The sequence below is a fragment of the Strix aluco genome, chromosome 3 (genome assembly GCF_031877795.1).
Source record: "Strix aluco isolate bStrAlu1 chromosome 3, bStrAlu1.hap1, whole genome shotgun sequence".
Classification (NCBI taxonomy): Eukaryota; Metazoa; Chordata; class Aves; order Strigiformes; family Strigidae; genus Strix; species Strix aluco.
The window spans coordinates 1,056,731-1,080,063 of record NC_133933.1 but is presented as its reverse complement, the minus strand read 5'-3'; the positions used below and the strand labels follow the sequence as shown (position 1 = coordinate 1,080,063).

General features: G+C 41.9%; 1 protein-coding gene and 1 long non-coding RNA gene across 4 annotated transcripts in view; one reads left to right on the top strand and one right to left on the bottom strand.

The window, feature by feature from the left end:
• Window positions 1-23,333, bottom strand: part of CCDC85A (coiled-coil domain containing 85A) — an 80,906-nt gene that overhangs the window by 23,462 nt on the left and 34,111 nt on the right. The gene's annotated exons all lie outside the window — the stretch shown is intronic.
• On the top strand, window positions 1,513-17,543 carry LOC141920419 (uncharacterized). The gene is made up of 2 exons (XR_012622332.1): window positions 1,513-1,867; window positions 17,179-17,543. It is a non-coding gene; the product is annotated as an uncharacterized LOC141920419 (long non-coding RNA).

Below are 23,333 nucleotides of genomic sequence, written 5' to 3'. Positions count from 1 at the left end.
TTCCTAAAGGAGGTCACCAGAATCTGGAGAGCTGTCACATCCCAATATGCATATTTTAAACACTTACGGTATAAATGAAGGAAACTGCCAACAATTTACCTCAGCAAAGAATTCAGCTTGTTATGTGTAGTGATACTTTGATGTATGGCAATGAAGGTTCAGTTAAGGTATATTCAACTTCAGCGGGGAAAGTCATTTGTTATGCTGCTCTTCCTGCACTGTGTTGGCAGGAATATAATAATTGCATATCAAATCAGATTTTGGTCATTCAAATCCACACCCAGCATCCTGCAATGAAAACTAAATAATCTTTCAATAAATGGAAGATGAAAAACAAGGCTGTGCAAGGGCTACTTTAAACCCTCCTGTAATTAATTGACAGCTCCATACGTTTATGGAAGGTCTCTTGTGCTAACTGGGGAGCAGATCCAATGACACGCAAAGTAGCTCCCTGTCCTATAATTCCTAGTCATCTGATTTAATTACTTCAGTATTAATATTCATGATAAAATACGTTATTACCGAAATCTATCCCCTTTCAGCTACCTTGTTTGAATATAAGAAAAAAATACATCACACTGTTGGATTTACAGTGACGCACATTTACACCACCTGCATCTCTGAACTGGTGAAGCTGCTCAGTGCTTACACTGGCAGCCTCCAGTCTCCCAGCGGCAGGATTAGATGACCTCTGAAGGTCATTTTTAGCCCTGTCTTCTATGATTTTCTACTCTGGTTGCACATCTTACATAACGCTCTTGTTGAGTGAGTGCTGGAGAACTTCTTATTAAAGTGCAGCCAAATTCCCCCATCAGGATTAGTGCTATCATGTAGACAGAAAGACGTTTGCCTAAGGCAAAATTTTATTAAGCTCACCAGAATGTTTAGGAGCTATTTACCACTAAGGCACATATTCTCAGAAAGTTTTGGGACAGCAAACACCATAGCGTTAGCATTAAATTAGGGTTGGCAGCTCTCAGTATCGCTGTTGTATGAAATTCTCCCACCCCAAGCTGAGATTTCTTGTGATTACAGATCCAGCACTTCTTGACTTCTCCCTGTAATTAAAAATATAATTAACTAAGCTTAGCTAGTTCACCAAGTATTTCAAAACTGAATCCTAGAAAAGGGAAAAGCTTACATACGCTAGTTCAAACATCCAGAATGCAACGTTACCGCTGCCACTTAGTTTTATCTCTCAGGCAACATGTGCCACGTTTCCCCTTTTCAGCACACATTACACAGAGACACGTGCTAATTACATTAGCTCTGTAATCAGACATTTTTACACAGATTTCATATAAAAATAGTGTTTTCTCAGTTGCAACAGCTGTTAATCACAAATTATTACAAGAAAAAACAGTTCTTATTGTCTCGAGGCAGCCCTAGCAATGCCTTTAATGATTCATCAATGCTGCCTGACTCAGATTGCCAATGCAGTCGTATTTGTCTGGATTTAAATGCCACTTTGATGCTGTGGATTATGCAGTTGCAGAGAGCAGGTCTGGGCTGACCAGGCTGCCATGCACACGCTTCCACGTCGTGAGGCACACGCATTGCTCTGCTGTGGCAGCACCCGGGGGTTTCACTCTTGCTGACGGCGCCCAAGGAATGCCCGAGGTCACCAAAATGCTGCCTGTGACACAACCTACTAAAAATATAGGGTTGGATTCCACTTAAGAACTTTACTGATTTAGGTTGGCATTTATTGGAGGTTTTGTTGCATGTTTAGCTTTAGGGTGCTACAAAATTTCCAATTGAATTCATCTAGCAAAAAAAAAAAGCTTAAAAAACAGTTTAAAAAACTCTCAGAGGAAAAGGATTTGACTACAGGACTACCAAAAAATGCTATCAGATGTCAGACAAGGTAAGCTTTTGTTTCCTGAAGCTACCCATAATACTCTTGCTAACAGCTGGGTAACACTGTCATGCTAGTGGTCTGCTGTAACACTAACCTTGGTTTGTTTGGGTTTTTCTGGTGCTAGAGGTGACAACAGCAAAGCTTTTCTTGCTGGTCTGCTTGATATCCCGTTAGCTCCACCTCAGCCTGTGCTAAATGCATTTGCCACGTTATTGATGAAAACTGAGAAAATCAAACCCATTACACTATTGCTAAAGCCTTTCACACTGGCTGTTAGCTTGTTCCGGTATCGATTTTCTGTGTTTTATGATTGGTAAAATCCTTATCAGCTCCACTGAGTTAACTGCTCGGGTTTGTCCCTATGCCACCGTGCCCTCATCTGCTCATTAGGAGCGTCCCCCAACTGCAGGCACGTGCAGCAGCCGCAGAGGAGGGGTGTCCAGCGGGCTCCTGTGCGAGATCAACTGAAAGCCTGGAAATGGCAAGCCTCAGCATAGCCTTGCTTAGGGAAGGAAGGTAGATGAGGGCACTGGCTCGCAGGGATAAGTAAGGGAGGGTTTCACTACTGGTACATAGAAAGAAATATACAAAAAGATATTTTGACCTTACACCAGTGCCTCCTGATCATGCTGGTTTGCATCTGTGAAGTGATCCCTTGCTGAAAAGGCCCCGGGTCCCCTGCAAACACATGGCCAGTGTGAAACCATGCATGCTTACATGGCCCCGTGCATCCACAGAGCTGCCTCCAGCTTCTCCCAGTTCTGCTCTGCCCACCTTAAATGACCATTTGCAGTACCACAAAATGAAATTAAAAAAAAACAACCAATAAATGAAAATATAAAGCTTCCCAGCGACAGCAATATTAGTGCAAAAAGCAGAGGATCAGAGGGTCAAACTGACCGAGGTGCTGAATACGTGCACTAAAGGTCCCTCATCATCCCTGCAACTCCCCTCAGATGCTCACAGCCACCTTTCTTACCACACAGAACTGTATTTCACAGACTCCAATCATCAGATGTTGAAGAAACATAGTGTAGAAAAGTTAGTTTTGTTGAGAATTTTAGTACTGGTACAGCAAGCTCTAATTAATTATTATATTGGCTTCCCCTTGGAAGATTGCAATGTAGTCCAAAACTGAAAACTGCATCTCCAGGAATTCTGCATCAGATCAAACCTATGAATCATTTTTATGCTCATCTACTGCCTCATTAGGAGGCAGTTATCCAGCCTGTAAACTCCCTTTTCATGGGTTACTATCTGTGTGACTCAAAACCAAATTCAAATTATGTTCTTGGGAGAGCAGAAATAGAAGCTTTCACATTACTGAAGCCACTGAACAACAGCACACACACTTTTTCTTGCTACAACTACAAAACAGATGCCAAAACTCACAACAAAGATTGATAGCCACACGCATATGCGGAGGAACAACCAACCCACGCTCTTCCTCCCTGGTAAGGCATCTCCTTGGGCGAGTGAAACCCACAGTCCCCATTCTGGGTTTATGTGGGGCAAGTGTGGATGGAGAGGCAAAGGCTGGGAAGGATCCCGTAGCTGCATACACCATTAAATAAATTGGACACCATGAACTGCAAGTGTACGGCAGCTGACTGCATCTTACTGTCCCCAGGCTGCAGCCCACGGCACACAGCAAGCTGTGTCAGGGAGTCCTTCCCTCACTCCTTACTTCTCTCCCTGCTCAGAAAGGCCTCCCGTGAGGAAGTCTCCCCTGGGAGAACCAGACAACCATCCGATCACAGCTTCAAGAGCTATTTGGGCAGCTGGCAGTGCCACAAAAGCAAGAGGGTCAGTAAGGCCACTCTCGCAGGTTGTTTCTAGCTCCTTAGCTCACTTCCGACCCTGCGGCCGCTCCGTTTCCTGCAATAGAAGCATCCTGCAGTGAAGTGCGGTGTGCTGGCAGAGGCACGAAGCCTTGCCGAGAGCCAGCGTGGCGACAGCATCTCCTACGTGCAGAACAATGCCCGGCACACCCAGCCTTCAGGGGAAAAGTATCACGTAACAATAACCCAAGAAGATAGCAGGATTTAATTCAGCTAGTATCTCCGAGACTCTGCTGTCCCGGGGTACAGGAAAAGCTGCTGAGAGGGTCAGGAGTCTTTTACATTCACTCTTAAACTCAGAATGTCTTACTAGCTGTGTTACAAGCTCTGCCAATATACAATTCCATATTGGAATAATGAGTCATACTTTCTAATGAACACGAGATCTAAGTTGGAATTTCGGACCTGTCCATCAGTCCCCCCGCCCTGTGCACGGGGCGTGCCGGGTAGCACTCGACGGGAAGACATCACGGAGCCCAGGGCCGCGAGGGCCAGACCTCATCGCCAGGTGGAAAGAGAGGGCAATGGGGGACGCCCACGCCTCTCACCTCTAGAAACGAAGGCATCAAAACTTCCAGCATTCTCACATGGCTGCAGGCATCCTCTGGCCCAGGGCAGGCTGCCCACGTGGCCGAGAGATCCATCCGGGATCGCGATCAGCACTTGGCAGTGGTGCGGCATCTCGTCCCAGAGGGATCAACCGCAGCATGGGGACACTCCGCCCAGCCACAAAGAAGTAGGAGAATGTCCTCCCCAAAATCCTGAGCGTCTTATTACAGGATGGACATTTACTGGAAAACACAGCGGGGAAAACTACAAAAACAGCAGGTCTCTAAGGGAAAAAGAAGCAAGGTGTATACAATTACCCATCTCTATGGATGAGCGATGAGGAGCACTCCTGTGATCAGGCGAGAGCAGAAGCTGGGGACCTGCCAGAGGAAGACAGGCTAATGTGGGCAAACACAGTGAAGATTTAAAATTACCAGGACAAAAGGGGTTTTTGGATTAATTTCTCTACACAGAGCGATTAAGATGTAGGACAGGCTATTAAATCTAGCAAAAGATGTTGCAAGATTAAGTATGTCCTCAAGACTGAAACCACCCTCTTGCTTCCCACAGCCCATTAAAGAGCCTTCATATAATAACGCCTTCCTGTCCCTACTGACCCTGGTCACATTCGAAGCAGGAAAGATGACCATTTTGTAAAATTACTCCACCGGCAATCTCAGCACAGAACCTAATTCTGAGGAAAAATTAACTATCCATTTCATGCTGGCAGCGATACGATAGCAGCGGAGAAGGCTGTCTGTATAGCCTCCGTCTCTTCTGTAAGATTTTTTTGGGCTGACTGTGGAAGGCAGTAATAAAAAGAAGTATTCAAATGACATGGCTTTTAAGCCAAAAATCTGTCAGCGCAAGTACGTCATTATCTGTAGGTACTGACATCTCCAATAGCCTGTCTTGCCAGGTCACATAACACAACAGCCTCAGCTGCTTCTTCCTCAGCTGGAGCACCCATGTCTCCAGACAAAATCCCTGGGAGAGGAAAGCCCCAGGAGGGATCTCAGAGACCAGGAATCAGTCTAAATGTCCAGCTCTGGCTGAAATCAGCACTCTGGAAAACTGCAGGTGTCCCCTGCATGTTCTAAGTACCCCAAACAAACCTGACCTCAGGGGCACAGAGATGCCTGTACCAGAGCAGAGCAGGCACCCACCTAATGCAGCCCCAGCTTCACCTCCTTATTTCCTTAATTTCTGCAGAGCTGTCCCACTATCTCTGGGGTCCTGACACAATGCTGAGATTATGCAACGATTCCAGTGAGACTCTCAGCAGCCACGGCTTCTTCAGAACCACAGCCGAGGCGGTGGCTGTCAGGCAGCGGGGACTCGGGTGCTGCATGCCGAACCCTGCCACATGGCATTTTTAGGCATCCAAGCTCTCCCAGGGACAGGGTTTAGACACCTTTTACACATATTCCCATTCACATGGTCAGACATATGGTTCTCTCTACCCTGAGCCCACATTTTTCCCTGCCCCGCTGCCTTTCCTGCCTTCCCTGAGATTACTACGGCTGTATCCTACACTGCTGCTGGGCTTTAGAACTAATCAAAGACTGCATTTTATTTTGTGAAAGTATACAGATATAAAACCACATCATTAAGTGATTCAAAACAATAACACTTGTGAGAGGCATAAAACACAGGAACCTATGTTTTGTCAGGGCTTCAGAGGAAACCAAATGCACCACATAAACACAGTTTTCTGGTTTCTCAGTCCCTTTTCACAGTTGTTTCTCCACAATCATAATATGCTACTATTAAATTAACATGATGCTGATTAAGGCATTCAGAATTTAAAAGTAATCTCAAACACAGGTAACAAAACACAGCATGTATCATTACTGATAGGCTGCACTATATACATTTGTCTGCTTTAAAGCTGTCAATGATTGTGTAATGATACACCTCCCAGACCCAGCAAACGATGGCTGAGCCCCTTGTGCTCTCTTTCCCTTTCTGCTAGTCGTGTATCTGCAACGCCTTTGTAGCAAAACCAGCTGAGCTTTCCTAAGCCAGCATGTTCAATAACCAGCTGCCCGTTTCCTGGTCAGCATAACAGATTTCTCCAGTGATGCCATATAGGTTGCACAGGTCCCAGGGCAGCAGATGTGGCAGGCTCTCCACTGATGTGGTTTTTATTAGTGAAGCTAATCCTTGGGCTTTAATATGATGTGGTCATCTTCCTAATCAAAGAGGTTAATGAAGTACTTTCACTTTACCACACTCTACGCATTTAGGAGAAAGGCCCAGATGTATCTCCAAGCAGCCCTAACTAAAGGACAGTACCGCCTGTACATCTTTGCTGCCAACACGGCCATCAGACACCCTGCGAGGCCATTTCTGAACCTGCACGTCCCACTCTGAGCTGTCTCTTAACCATATGAAATGATGGCACTGCTGCTGGCTGCCCCTGCACCTTCTCCTTTTATGTTTCAAGTACCATTTAATTCAACAGGGATGAAATCAGTCAAATATAGGAAGTACTCTAGAACCTGAAAATGGTAAATAACAGTTGCAATAATTCTGCAAGTTTTTAAATCATCTGCATTCATCTGCAGGGATACAGTACTTTGTTCAGTTGCACAAGGGGCTTTGACATCCAGACAAAGCTTATAATGACTCACGGAGCAGTCAAACTTGAGAGCTCTCACAGCTGCTTATCTACATCATCGGAACAAAACAAATATTTTAAACAAGGTCTCCTCTGTTTATTTCCTGGTTACTTCACTAATGGGAAAGCAATTTACGTATTTCCTCTCCCCAAACATATAAATAATTGAACAAGGATTTTGGTTACGAAGGCTGTTGGAAACCGTCATGTCCTTCACGCTGAGATTTACACAGAGCAGTTCATTACTAATCCTTCTGCCCCCGGCACAAGGAGAGGGGCTGCGCGACCTCCCAAGGCCCTTCCTTGCCCTGTTCAGCATCAGGTCCCTCTCACGCTACACAGTGCACACAGAATAATGAGCCAGACATCAAAAATCAAGACTGCACATGTTTGCGTGTGCACCTGCACGTGAGGTGAAGGTCTTTTCATTCACTACCCGCCTTGGAGTTATTAGGATTTCATTCTGGACACATTCTGAAAGCTTCTTTTATAGGATTACAAGGACTAAAAATCTGCTCCTTCAGCAGGCAAAAAGAGAGCAGAGAGATTTCTGCTCCTTAGCTGAGCATCTCCTGAGCAGGTGGTACGGTACAGTTACAGTTATCATGTCTACCTGATTAATGCTAATACTGAAACTGAAATATAATAATGTTGTGAAATATAATAAATAAAAATACCAACATTTTACTCTCCTAGCAGCTGCAAACTAGGACAACATCTCCTGAGACTTTTTAGAACAAAGACAAAAAGACGTAATTATTCGCAGAGTTCTGGGCAATAAAAGACAGACGTGACTGTAACTACAGACTGAAGGAAACCTACAAGTAAAACAGTCAGGGGGGAATTACAAATCAGATTATGTTACTTACATAGGACCACCGCAAGTCATATTAAAAAGACAACAAAACCAGACTACCTACTACTTTGTTACACAGGGATGAACTCAGATACTATAGTGCTGAGGGCAAGGAAGGTAGAGTAAGTGTATAAATGAGCTGTCAGGGTAGCTGCTGTAACAAAATGCAGACAGCATCCTGAAATTTCTGAGGGAAACTGAAAAATATAGATAGCCTCAGAGGTTTAAGGCTAGAAAAATGCCATTAAAACAATGCAGTCTGGCTTCCTGCCCTGCGGAGACAAAGGAATTTTGATAATAATCCCAGGAATGCCTTGTTTCCTTTTCGCTGCTGGAAGTGGATACGGTCAAAAGAAGGCTGTGGGCTTCTACAGAAAATTTTGGCAAAAATAGAAAAACAATTTAACCAAAATTAAGTTTATGAAGAACATTTTTCATGTGACTTAGGACATAAACATAAGATCTGTAGTAATAAATTATTACAAGAGGGTTACATTCTCCATTTCTGTGGTTTTTGCAAAGCCTGACAACCAGTTCCAATCCACCCGCATTACTTCCTGCCATTCATCAGGACAACCCTGCTTTCATGTTCACCTACAGAAACGGCAGGACAAACCCTTGATCACTGAGCTTCCATCGCTTTATTTACATCACCTTGTGCACAAGAAGGAAACCCGTTCGCCCCAGGTACCATCGCACCAAGATTTGTCATGCTACAGTTAAGTGTCACCCAAGTCCCTAAATATGGCAAGAGGTTTTACACAGAAGATGGCTGTCAGCAACCCACTGGCATTTCCTAGATGGTAACAACTGTCTGGCATCCATCAGAGTTTACCAGAACTGTCCTTAGCTCACAAACTCAACAGAAACTTCCAGCCTTAACGAAGAGTAGAAGAAAAATAATCTAAAAAGCATGGGATTGGAGAGTAAAAGGAATCTCCTTTCCTCCCATTCTTCTAATAGCAGCAATTACAACATACTGACTCCAGGAACAGTTGACACACAAAACAACTTCTTCCTGGAAATGTGCCAGGAGCTCAGGAAAATTATAAGCTTGCCTTTCCTGTAGCATAAACACATTTCAATGGAGCTCCACAACAACAGCAGCAGCATTATCAGGCAGAGCAGCAGCTAAAGGCAACACGCTTCTCTGCTGACAGCCGCCACCACAGCTGGGACAGGCTCTACTTTCCAAGGAAAACAGCATTTTCTCACACACCTGAGATAACCTTTTCTTGAGTCCTCAGGATCCAACGCTGCCCAGAACTGAACTCTTCCAGTGGAGTGGCAAGTTCCATCATTTTTCATCAGACAAACAGAATCTGGTAGATCAAAGCACTTGGGTGGCAAATGGAGCTAGAAGAGTAGTAATGGGAACTGCCTGCTTTGGGTTTAGGTTGGGGTTTTTTGGGGGGGTGGGGTTGGTTTGTTGGGTTTTTTGTCCCACTGTTACAGACAAAAGTAAAAAAGGCATTTAACACATCTCTAAACCACTTCATAGACCAGAAAGTGGTAGTGAGTTGGCATTTTTTCCACCTCGGTCTCCTCCTGTTCCCATACCTGCTTGTTACAAGTGTCCTCCACTTCAATGAATCACAATATTCCTAAACTTCATTTTTGCTCTTTGTTAAGGGAATGCTTGCAGGGGCAGCCGACGCAGCTGGCTGAGTTTTGCTGAGAGTATTTGTGATATCATGACCAGAGGCCTGGCTCCACAGACAGCACGCAGGAACAATTTACACTGTATAGGACAGCAAAAAAAGTGCTAGAGTCACAGAATACGTGTGGTAGTTAGAGGGAGGGTATTTAAAGGCCACAGACTTTTTCTGGTTTGAATCAAGTACTTCATTTAGTAAATGATACAAGGATGCTATAAAGGGTTAACTTCACTGAACAGAGTGCTGAGCTGGCATTTGATACTGGAGATGGGCAGGACTGGGGTTCTGTATTCCCCACAAAGGGAATTGTTGCCTGCTCTTATGACAGGCAGAGAGAGCTCTTGATTTCACTGTTTTGCTTTGGTTTTCTATCACCTAACTCAACTTGCTTTAAGAGGCAAACTCTGGGTTTCTCAGTAATACCCACAATCCCAGGACCCCTGACTCCAAGGGCTGCTTCCCAAGATGAGAGAAAAGGAAAAGCCCAGGATTTAACAACAATGTTATACCAGACTTACGACTTTGGTAACCACGCTGTGAAAAAGAATTAGAGCTGCCTGGCCAACATTTTAATGAAGTATTTATCATTGTCAGCTAAACATCAAGAACGTTATGTAAGAGTCATCTAAACATGACTGAACACTGTTGCAGTTGAGGGCAGCACTTCCAGCTGAATGGAGAAGCAGCACAATGTGCAGCAACACCATTTTCTCTAAGACTGATCTACCCCTGAGCTTCAACTGGCTCTGACCTCACAAGAACTTCAACACAGATACCAAATGCAGTGATGATCTTGTGACCAGGACACTGCTCCAGGGCAATAAATGATCAAAGACTACCCTTTTATTTCAGACTGGCCACTGAACAGACACCAGCTTTCCTTACAAGAAATACCAATAATGAAAAGAGCCTTCTGTCAACTGCCAGAGTTGCTTGATTATCATCCTTACCAAGGACATTTTAGATTTTGATTAAAATGCTTATAGTTGTGTTAATCAGGAACGTGCAAGTCATTGCTCTGTCTTAGAAAAATACAAGAGTAAAGGGTCAGGTCTCAAAAGGACTGGATCTTTTGGTTAGAAAAAGATTACAGGATAGACTCACACTTGGATTTGAAGCTTTCAGAATGAAAAAGAGAAAGAGAAGGAGGCAGAGTTGGAGAAAGGAAACTTGACCTCAGCTTGAACTAACAAGTGAGACAAATCTCTTATTGTGGAAGTCAGAGGAATGCAGACCTGTTTGGAAAAGTAAAATCAGAGGAAGTAAGTAATAATCAGTAAAATTATTTTCAGAAAATCACCTTATCTTTAGTGCCTTATTCTTAACATGAACACAATGTTTCTTGTATTATGGTAAAGAATTCCCTGTAAACTTAAAAAGAAGTGATTTTTTTTTCCTAGACAGTTTTCTTCAAGTTATCCATCACATCCAAAGAAAGTCCACAATCCCTTAAGCATCAAAGCATTTGCGACTGAACATGTCAAATGTTGGCAACAGCCAATTTTGTTTCAGAAATGCTCACTATACAATGTCAATTCCTACTTTTCTCTACTAGCCCTTGTCAAAGTCGAAATAATATCCACTGCTGGTGCCACCTAACCAGTTTCTTTCCTCAGCTGGTAACTACGTACATTTCAGAACCATACAATAAATGCATTAAAATAAGTTGAAAGTGGTTTTTGTTGAAAGCTCTTATGACTGCACATCTGTTAAGTACCATACTGACTGCAACAATAGATGCAGTACTGCCAGAAGTGACATTTTACTCTGTTTTATTAGAAATATTTGTGTTAGCACATAAGATACTTAACAACTCCAGGCGACAGTGTCAAAACCAGAAGTCTGGGACTCTTCCATCATAACTGAGTTCTCACAATAACATATAGAAAGCTGGAAAAAAAACCCCTATATACTCTGCAACTGCACAATGTGTTTACAGTAAGCATTAGCCAGATTTAATCTCCGGCATTTTGATCAACATGGAAATTTCATCTGCAAACCATTTTTTCCCCCACTTCTATATAAATGTTCACACATATAAATAAAACTACCAGCAGAACTGATGGTTCTAACCGAACACAAATTCTGTTTCTCTCTCCAAAGCACATCAGCAAGTGTTCATGCTCAACTCCACAGTAGTACAGGAGTGGTAAGTGATGCTTCCTGAAGTGACTGAGCCTAGAGCTGACATTTGGACGTGTAGAAATGTCCATTTCTATGAATTTTGTAAAGGTGCCTTAATCCATAATTCCCAGGTGTTCAGATCCTACCTGTCTCCTGTCCTAGGAACAGGACAACCCATCACAGACACGTACTCCTTTATGATCCTAATCAGCTCTCCTAATCTTTAATCAGTGACACATCAGTGTTTAGAGGTTTAACACACTGACCTAGCACGAATGCAGGGCAGTTATGATTTGACTTTCAATTTAAAAAATACTCATGAAGTCACAAGATGCTTTTCCCACAAAAGTAAGACTAAAATTCACCCTATACTTAACCTATTTCCATAGTCTTTTATCTTCACGTTGTAAGAACGTTCAGTCAGATCTGCTGATTCAGATAAATGTCTTTACAGGAAAAAGGATATTTGTCCTTTGGATTCAGGTGGGGAAAATATCATGGAAAACACAAGTTTTCACAAATTACGTAGTAAGTGCTGCTATTCTGCAGAAATGTCTTTGCAAGTTATTATTTACTACTTGGGGATCCTATGTGAGGAAATTTCACGTCAAAGAAAAGGTTTCCCACACTATAAAATAGTAATTTCTCATACCGTATATTGTGACCTTCTCAAATGAAATTCCTTCCGTCACTGAAACAATGGATCACACCCATACAGCCTACAGTTCATTTAGTGCATTGAAGAGATCACATATCAAGCCAAAGTCACTTCAGTCCTAAACTAAGACAGACTGTTGAATCAGCAGAGTAACACACTAGATTAAATTTGCCACTAATCCAATCAGATACACCACTTACTTTTTCCTACGTGTTAAGCACAGTCATTCCCCCCCGATCTATTAAAGACCATGTATTTTGTTAAATAGTGCTGGTTCTTAACTCACAGTTAATGTCTCAGTACAAATTAAAAGGGAGTTCAACTTCTACTTCCCCTTGCTGATGTGTATCTTTGAGATCGGCCGTTTTGCCACCCCTGGCAGGGTGCATTGCCACTAATCGCTTCCCTTTTTAGAGTGCAGTAAAATGGGTCATATAACTTGGGAGAGGACTGATATCGGAGCAGACACGAACTGAGAAGCAGCCTAACGGGGCACAAACCACGGGTCTGGCCAAGCCCACTGCTCAGCTGGGCACGGATGATGCCAAGGCAGGAAGGAAGGAGCAGCCCTGTGTTGCAGCACACAACCAGGTGAACACAGTGCAACTGGCAAAGGGGGGTGTGATCTGCTCAAAGTGTAGTTGTACTCCTGGGCAGAGAAACATGGATAAATAGTATATTTACACACTGTTGATATTTTTATTATTTATGTATAGTGATACGTATGCCTCAGGCAGGCTGTTGCACCCGCTCTCTGCAAGCTGGCAGAAGTTCAGCTGCACACTCCCTGCTCTCTGTGGCAATGCTGCCCAGACCTCAGTGGGTTGCCCAAGACCCAGAGGAGGCATGACTGTACATTTGCAGAATTTACATATTAGTCAATTTATATACTCAAAGTGGGGACTAAAACTAAGGACAAATTTGGACTCCCCTCACCCCCTGCCCAGTTGTAAAAAAAGCTTCACAGAGTGAGTTGCAGCCTCAAAGCAGGGCTGGGGTCAGTTCTCCCAGGACAGTCTCGTCTCCTTCGGCAGCAGCCTGAAATCAATATTATTGGATTGGTATATGTTTTCATCATGCCGAGAGTCATTTCCCAAACACTAGTCTTTACCTACTAATTGTTAAGTTCACATTTTCACCCGCAATTTGCTTTCACCTGCTGCTCTTGCTGCTACAGACTTTAAGAGACCTTAAACGCTTCTTACTTAGAACAGAGCATGGTGAGTCACCTCACACTATAATTAAGTCTTCCTGGCCCTGTGAACCACAATATAAAAGTTAATCAAGCATAAAAGAAATTAGGGACGTTGTTACTCAAAACACCTGAATTTTACAAGTCATATCTCTTAACTGTAAGATTATTTGATGTCTGTCATTCATTTGTTCTAGCTGCATTGTAAAAAGGCTGCAGAAAAATTATGTTTATTTGAAATGTCACCTTTAGCAATCTTCGTACCGAGTTTAAGCTCAGTAAGCTCATACTACATTAAACTGAAAATCTGTTGAATGAAAGATGAGTTTGACTGAACTGTAGTTTTCAGAACGTAATAGTATATATTCAAAGGTAAGATTGCTATCCCCAGTAGAACTCTCTCCAGTAAAAAAATCTGTACCAGGCTAAGTTAATTACTGTTTCTCCCACAATAAAATTATTTTATATAGCTTTTTTATTACATTAGAACAAAATATGTATGCACATTTGAAAACACGTTTTCTCTTTGTGAAGGCAAATCACAATTAGCAAACCCCTGAGTACTTCCTCAGTTTTTACTCTGTGTTTACTTGAAGAAACTCTTGCTAAGGATCACAATAAAGTCTTCAGATTTTATCCCATTCTCATTACTGTCCTTGTCTGGCAATTTCTGAGACTGAGAATTAATAACTAAGTATTTTCCTTACGCCGCAACTTCCTTACATCGTCATATCATCTGTCAACATAACTATTAGCTTGAACACTTAGAGATACGCCAACAAAAATAGCTGAAAGCCCACGGAAAACAGTAAGAGTGGACATATGCTTCCACGTCCTCAAATTTTGCTTCCTATCTTCTTGTCAAACACATCTCTTATACTTGACATGTTTATCAGCTGGATAAATATGCACATTGTCAAATTTCACACTCAGAAGCATCGTTTTGACCCTGGGGCAGACATTCACATTGTGTATTTTTGCAGCTGGAGAACCCACAGAAGACAAATATGCTTTGAACAAGGCAGCAAGAGGGAGGCCACATGCATGAAGATTTAAGATTAAGATTTATTTATGCAAAACAAACTTCTTTTTTCTTTAAATAATACAAAAGAAAAAATGACATTCTAATGAATTTAGATCCTGTTGCAAAGAAAAGTCAGGGGACACGTTTCAAGAGTGAGAAAAGTCCATTTTCAAGTGTGCCACTTAGGGCCTTTTTCAAAGTGCTAGCATACGCACAGAAACTTTTTGAATACTTAGCTAGTTATATTTAACCTCTAAAAAGTATGTACCATTTAATATTAGTATGCTGCAGATCTTGTATTTGCTGTGAGAATAAATCTACTGTCAATTCCCATGAATTAATTCAGCATTTTACAAAAGTATTGGAAGATGAAGTATCTGACACTGAGTACAAAGAGATTTCATCAGAGCATTTTAAGGATCCGCACAGGCTGTTCTTTTACGCCAACCTCGGCCCCACAAGGTGCAGCTCACCACGAGGGGCAGCGCCTACCAGAGCGCTTACAGAGAAGTAACACCCGTCTGCACGCCGGTATTGCCAGCCCGGGGTTTTCACAGCACTTTCCTTTTCAACCAACAGTTTTCTCTCACACATAGAAATTGCCACAGAGCTGTAAATTTAGGACATCCAAGGGTGGATGAATTATTTTACTAAAACTAACATAATCCGAGCCAAGATCCATTTAAAGATCTCCTTTGCATGCCTTTTCACTCTGAAGGCTTCATTTTGCTGCTATTTTTTCAGACTAATACTAGCATAGGAAGGGACTGTATTTGGCCATAACATGGTTTGACACGCCCCTTATCTGTCTGACCTGCCATCTGTACTTTTGCCGTTTTGACTGTTTCTCTGCACCCTGCTTCGCAGCCAGCCATGGACCCAAGAGCCGTTTCTCAGAGACTAAAGTTCTGCCCAACTCGTAAGTTTTAAGTTGAAAACCATGTCACTGAGCATCGGGCACGGGCACCATTGAAACACCAACACCCGTGAGCTTTGCAGGAGTATTTTTAGAGATCGTGCTCATGTGTATCTGCTCCTATCATGCCTGTTGTTACAGGAGCAAGCAATAACCCTTCCAAACGGGAGTTACAAGAACTCATTGCACTTGATGCTATAGAGTGTGGAAGGAATAAAAGGAGGATGATGACATGAAGGGTCTCCTGTACTGCAGTTCAAGGAACTGGTAATATCTGTTGAGCCCCACTGCATGTTCCTGTGTCCCACCCTCATCATGGAGGTGGGCTGAGCAGTAGGCAAGGGGACCCAGAACAGATCCCTCCTTTAAATGCTCCTTTCAAAATGGGGATTGCCCATACTTCTTCCTGGGGTCTCTTCCTGCCTCCAGAGAGAAAATATCTAGTTACTCAGTTTATTTCAAAGATTATTCAGTCAGTGACTTACCTCCATGGAAAGAAAGAACTTAAGGCATTTTATTTTAAATGCTTCTAATTCTGCAAGTGTCATAAATGTAACAAACATGACGATAAATGTGTTCATGACATGTATTTCCTGTAATAAAACAGTTCAAACAATGTTCCCATCCTAAAGAGCCGTGATGGGAAGCTGCATGGATAAGATTATTAAAGTGCAGGGGCTGAGTGAAAATTTGGTCCCGATTTGTTTATCTGAATTATTCAATGCAAGCAGGTGTGAAGAGAAGCAATTTTCCCTAAAAATACGGGACAAGGTCCATATTCTTTATTCGCTCTCTAGCTTCTGTGTCAGAAAATCATGAACGCTTTCTAGGTTACTTTTTAGAAAAAAAACATAAAAGCTTCTTTAAATTACAGCAGATGTGAAGTCAGTAACTGAAATGACGAGAGACTGTCCACGACGCTGTCCCAGAGGATGTGCTGTCAGTTAAGGATTTGGTTGCAGCTGCACCAAAGTTGTCAACAATCTGAAAACACGTCTTGCCCACAGCCACTGGGCCTCCAACAAACAGGAACACAGCGGAGCCGCAGCTCTTCCTGAGGGGCTGGACCTGACATATTTGCCCTTGAAGTGCCAAGTGATGCTTTTTAAGAGATGTATGTGTGCTTACACCAGCGTGCCTCTACCACCTACATATGCCTCTGGTTTCAAGTTAGATTTAAAACAGACTCAGACACCTATATTGGCATTTAGGTGGAACTCAGGCTACTATATCCAAAACAGTACTCTTTTCTCTAAATGCACTGACTTGGGCTCCCCAAATAAGACAGAATGCTAAGCAGCCACTGGAATAATCTCCCCTGGGAAGTGGTGGATCGCCCAACACTGGACACTTTTAAGATTCAGCTGGACAGGGGGCTGGGCCAGCTTGTCAAGACCGGGATTTTGCCAAGACAGGTCGGACCAGATGATCCTTGAGGTCCTTTCCAACCTGGGATTCTGTGATTCTATAAGTGAATTGCACCAGCACAGAACAGTAACTGTTTTACATGGCAGAACATTTTTTGTAGCCCTGATGCAGTACATCCACTGGTTTTCTCTGTGGTTCCTTCCACTACCAAAGCACCTGCATAACAATTTGATTTTCATTTCAAGTTATATAGATACCATACAAAATACGTACATGTATTGGTATTTTCCTGTACAACTACTGTATTAATAATTGCTCCAGGAACTGTAAAAGGAACTCTGGTTTGTATCAAGCAGCACAGCCTCACTGAAGTGACAGGAGACCCGGCCTCAAGAACAGACCCTAAACTGCCGCCAGCATCAGGAAACATGGGTGCTAATCCGGGGTTGAGACACAGCTTCCTTTGTAAATCACAGGACCTCTTCACTTCTCTCTTCCTCTCTTTCAGGGACAACCAGTAAAAGGGGCTGCCTGGCACTACGTCTTCACCGACTGCCACTTCCAGCAGAGCTGCAATGGTGTCTGCTCTGACATACAGACAGCGAGCAAGCCACACGCCACCGAGACAAATTCCCTAAGAAAAAGCCCACTACAATGAGCCAAAAGTGAACAGCCTGGCCCTGGCTGGCAGCCAAGCAGTGTCCCAGCTGAAGCTAACAGTAACTCTTCCACTTGTGTAATGATTAATCTAATGGGTATATTTATAGTGTAAATGCTCTATATACCCACTGTAAATGCTGACATCCACTGTAAACCCACTGTAAATGCTGACAGTGATTTGTTGTTTAATAAATTATGGGTCTGATTCTCAAAGGCAGCAGCCAAGTGCCAGCTCTGTTCCCGTTGAAGCCACGAGGAAAAATCTCTCTTGATTTCAGTAGAATCAGACGAAAACTCAAGAGTTTTAAGAATTCTTAATTATATGGAGATGTAAAAGCTTGCGGAAACAAAGTGAGTATATAAAAATGTAAACTGCTTAAACAATTCTTTACATTTACATCAGATCAAATTTTGCGGTTTGTAGGTATTTCACATCAAAGTCGTAACAGATGTGAAAGCCAAAAGGAGCAGGAAAGAAAATTAATTGAGATTCATGACTCCTGTGTTTCTTAAATCCAGATAAAACACATAATGACTGAGTCTTAACCTTGCCCTGAAGTATAATGCATGACAGTACAATGTTTCTTTCAGAAAAGGCAGCTATATCTTGTGGCAGTAACATGTAAAATTTAAATGACATGAATAATTAAGAAGAGATTAATAGATAGCTTAAATAAATAATAAGTTTCATGAAAATAGCATCAAATACATGTTTTAAAACCCTTAACTGAAAGTGTAGTAAACAATAAAGTACTTGCAGGAAAGAATTCTTACTTTCACAAAACAGTTTATAATAAGTAAATGTTTATAATGTGTTTACAGCAGTAACTACCACATATCCAGTTTTCTTAAGGGCAACTTAAAGTAGCTGTTTTGTTAAACATAAGGACGGACCACATCTGCTAACTTTATTCATGCTGAGCTCATTTTACTCGGGACCTGATTCTGCACGTACGTTCAAAGTTGGCTTTAAGAGTACAAAGGTTTAGTCGTGTATTACATCTCCCAGGACAAAGCCCATATCCTCAAGAAATCCCAGTTTATTTCAAAAGTATCCCCCATCCAATCACTACCGCATATAATCCTCAGTACCTAGATATTTAGGTACATCCAACAAGTTAGATGCTGTAACATATGTCCAAAAGAAGCACTGGTGAGAAGAGCAGCCTCTGTCAGGTTCCTGAACCCTTCCAGCACTCAAAAGAGCAGAAATCAGCAGCTGCAATTCACACAGAAGTAACAGAACTTCCTTGCTCTTCAGGCAAAAGTAACACTTAAAAGAATTTAATAAATAATTATCACTAACATAATTTCTTGTATGAGGTTCTACAAAGGTATTAGGTAAATCAGGGGCACTTAAAATGCTGCAACACACTTACTGAGTGCGAGTTATTCAGGTGCAATAGCTCCCAGCAACTGCTGTCTGCTGCAAATCCTGACAACAGGCTACGTTACAAAATATAGTGGGGAAGGCATGACATTGGAAATTGGCCATAGCTTTAAAGTGCACAAGCTGGACAGACATCGTTGCATTTCTGCAATTATTCTTCAGAGCAGAACACTGAGCCCAGCAGTCAGCATTTCCCACCTGTAACTGCGTTCTCAGCTGAACTCTGAACAGTGAGAAGCCTGAGAAGCAACAGTATCCCTGGTACGCCATTCTGTCACCCTCCCCTACTGCCGTCCTACAGGAAGATGAATTCAGAAAAGCCACCTCTGAGGAGTTCATACAACCCAAAGAGCAGTTAATAGAATAGCAAAAACTTCCCTGCCAGGACACCAGAGACCTCACACAGCAGATTTCACCTGAGAGTAAATGTTTCAATGTTTGAGTTATAAACCTCCAGAAATAGGGCTTCAAGATTAGAATTTTCACATTCCCTTGGCAAAGGTGTTACTCTAAAAAGAAACTGCTCAAGAGACATCTATTACCTGAGGTAAGACTAAAAATAAGGTTACAGGGCAAGTAAGTGCAATGCAGAATATGTATGTATTTAAGAGACCCATTTATTCCATGCAGTTATATTTCTCCCTGATCTTCCTTTTCTCTTCGTGCAATTATATTTAGAATTAATAGGATTTAGAATTACATAGTCAAAACTGTAGAGCTGTGTCCATCTTTTTAAGATGCCTTCTAAAGCAATCTTCTCAATTTCTCAGTCATCTGAACTCTTAGATAGGGACTTTTTTTTCCCATTTTGCAATTTTACAGATACTTGGATTTAAAAAAAAATGCTTAAACAAAATGAAGCTTACAACAGTACCTGCTAATAACAACCATTTACTTAATGGTAGTTGTACAGACAATGCAGTAAGAGATTGCTTACATCTGCAAACAGAGACCATTTATAAAAATTAGTCTTATAAACCACCACACATAAATCTATGGGAAATCAATGCCCATGGTTTCTATTAGGAAGTAGTCATGAATTATTACTTATCCAAGAAGTAAAATAAGCTTTTTTTCCCCCCCCCTGTAAAATTCTGACAGCCAGATCCAAAGCCCTTAACAGTCAGTGAAACTCCTCATTGACTTTTGTGGGCTTTGGATGACACCCTTCGCCTGTCCTTAATCTTGTCAACAAATTCCACCATATCCTTCAGAGAAAATCCTGTAGTTGTTTTAAGTATGTCTAATCCATAAGGACAAAGCTTTAATGAGTTTCTAAATTTATAACTTAAGTAGTAAAATAAAATAAAATTTAAAAAACCCTGTGACCTAGAATCTATCCCAAAGCACTGCTCATCTTTCCAGGGCCTCCGTGAACTCTCCCACAGTGAAGTCCTAGATGAGATTTACCTCATGTACATGAGCTCATAGGCAGAAACAGGAAACAACTCTCATGCTACACAGAAATACGGTTTTCACCATATCCCTCAAAGGGCAGCAAAGGGGCCGCACTTTGTGTATCCACTGTGAGCCCAGAGAAGCTACCACACCTACCTGCAGGCGTCTGCGTGTGTGCGTGCCTGACAGCATGACATCATTTCTAGAAGAGAGATACTAGTTTTAGTAAAAATGAGAAGTCGGATAAATGAGGGATGGAGTAGGCCGCTGGGAACAGTAACAGACTTCTGGATTCTCACTGTCAGTCCCTTCAGTAGCTTAATAAAGGGCAGGATATTGTGCATCATAAAATGGAAGAGATAAAATTCATAAGGACTTCTTGTGTTCCACTGAGTCTGTTTATAATTTGGCAGTTCTGTAATTTAGAAGAATTGAACAGTACTTTCCATGCAGACTTTATCATCTGAGAACAAAAACATCCCAGTCTGTTACCTGGGGTTTGTTACACTTCTAGCAAAATGACAAATGCAAGCGAACACCAACCTTTCACTTGTTTCTATTCAAGAATTTCAGTTCCTTCAAATGACTCCATTCTGTATCCTACAAGCAACTGCAAGTCAAAATCATTTACTTAGTCCCTTTTTATTTAATTTTTCATTTGAATTTATGCACTTTAAGGTAAATAAAATAAACCAAAGCTGGTAAGCAGCTAGGGGAGTGGAAGATGAGTGGGTGAATTAATGAAAAAAGGAAGGGAACTTAGTCTCTTTAGTCATGCATACAGAATGTAGAGAAAAATATATGAAAACATATAAACAATAAACAATCTATTTATCACCCCACTGATCATTATAGCTGCCTGGTAGCACTCTTTGCATTCCTTTCTTCTCTTACTGTTTTTCTAATGTATGTAGTCTTTGTGGAAAGGACAATATTCCTTTGTGTTTTCACACTGCTTAGACACATCGGGGATGCTGCTGCAATCCAGCCCAGCGAACCTACAAGGCCAATGTAAGATAGAGCAAGGAGGGCCAAGAGACAAAGCAGCAGAAGGGCAGCAGCCAACATCTGCTGCAGCAGATGAAAGTACAAACCAACTTACTTAGTCTTTGTTCTTGAACAGATTTGGGAGTTGCTCTTAAGGCTTGACCCAGAATAAGTCGTGACTGCAGCAGAAAAAGAGGGCCAGGATAGCAGAGGGCACAGCTCCAGATGATGTAACTTGAAGTTATCACACCTTTCGACTCCAAATGGTGATGTTTTGACCTTTTCACACCTGGTGCCAGGCAGAATCCTAGAAAAAGCCCTGCCTTTTGTAAAAACAGGACAAGCTATAGAGGGGAGCTGCCAGGCACGCACCAGTGCGGAATGCTCCCCATCACCTCGCTGGTGTACAGAACTGAGGGGAGGGAGCGGGTAAAACCCCAAACCAAACCCCTCTTGTACTGTGCACCTCTTCCTCTTCGGTCCTGCGGCTTCTGTCCTACTTGATCCTGCTGAACACATAGTAAGTGTTGCCTTTTCTCTTATTTGCAGATACTCCTAGAGAGCTTCTCCCTCAACCTTGTTTCATGTTTATGTCTATTCAGCCTCTCTCCTAACTGTTCAGCCAACTTTCATATCAAAATGCATGTAGATCTTTAGAATTCAACCCGTATGGTTATTTCTGCACACACAGTCTAAACAAAGCTTCTACTTGCAACTTCCCTTAATTACAACCATCCACTGACACTAAAATAAGCTACAGTATTTAATTCTCACAGACTTCAAATCACAGCATCCTCAGGATGGGCTCACTTGGAACACAAGCCAAACAATGCATGCTAGCTGTATCTATACTGCAAATACAGGCAAACTCTTCACAGAAGGTTCCCCACCAAATGATCACATCTCTGTGCACTGAGGTATGCATAAAACAAGTAATGCAAACAATTGATGGAATAGGACTAAAATATGACATGAAGCTTCAGCATAAGGGGGTAAATACAGCCTTTAAGTGGACAAATCAACTTGGTGTTTCAGCAGCACAGGAATTGCCATACTGATCTGAAGCCAGACTAGTTTCTCAGCGATTAGTTCAAGATGCTGCAGACCAACAGGCAAACACCCCACCGCAGGCTGACACAGGTTAATTTGTCCCTTTTAGTAGGGAACATAGCCTGTTCTTCAGTAGACAGGAGTAAACAGAAGCTTGAAGTGTAATTATTGTGGAACACAGTTTGTTCCAGACAATTACAACGATCCAGAACATTCCCAATATCCACATTTCAGTCTTTTTTCAGTTCTAAATACCTTTTAAGTATCAAGCACCTCTTTTGGTTGTAAATTTTGTTTATATATTTAAACAACATGTTTGTTTCTTTCATTGATTTTGAATTTCCTGCTATTGTATTTCAAAGAGTATCTCCTACATTTTCCAGAAGTAAAATAAAGCTTCTATCTGTCTTCCGCAGTTACTCATGGTTTACATATTTTCAATTTTTCTCCTCCTATTCTCCTGAGAGATTAAAAAGACTTTTCCTATTGTCCTTCACCAATTAATTCTTTTTTTGTCCCTGAGATGACCAGAACTTCACTTATTATTTACAACAAAGCTTATACAAAACACACATGCAACAGCATGTTCTCTGAAGCGTTCACAAGCCCATGTAACATAGCACCATCTTTGCTTTCTCTAAGCAATGCTGCACGAGCCCAGGACCTCCTTTCAGCTGTACTGCCCAGGTTCAATACCAGTACCGACGTCATCATTTTAGCACTGGGAAAAGTGTCTTAGTTATTTCATATCCCTACTTAAGTTACCCTAGCTGGACAGTACACTGGTCATACTGGGCCCACAAACTGGCCCTTGCGCTCTTTATCCTCACAAATCCAAGTAACAGGAAATGACTCATCCTACCAAGGAAAGAATTATATAAAAATGGAAGAGGGTTGCTAGCACTAGCAAGACAGGTAACAAGACAGAGTATCTTTTTTTTAAATGTTTAGGTCGATACAGTGATGACTTTACATCAAATTCTAGTGGAACTGGAAAAATTTATTATATTCAAGTAAGCTGGTCTTGAATACGTTTCTTTTGCTATGGAACGTATTTTGAGTAAGTTTGTTATTCCAGGCATGACTCACATATTAAGCAAACACTATCCACAATGGGGTTTTACTCCCAAAGACATTTGAATCTTTTTCTGAAAAAGTGACGGAAGGACAAATATTTG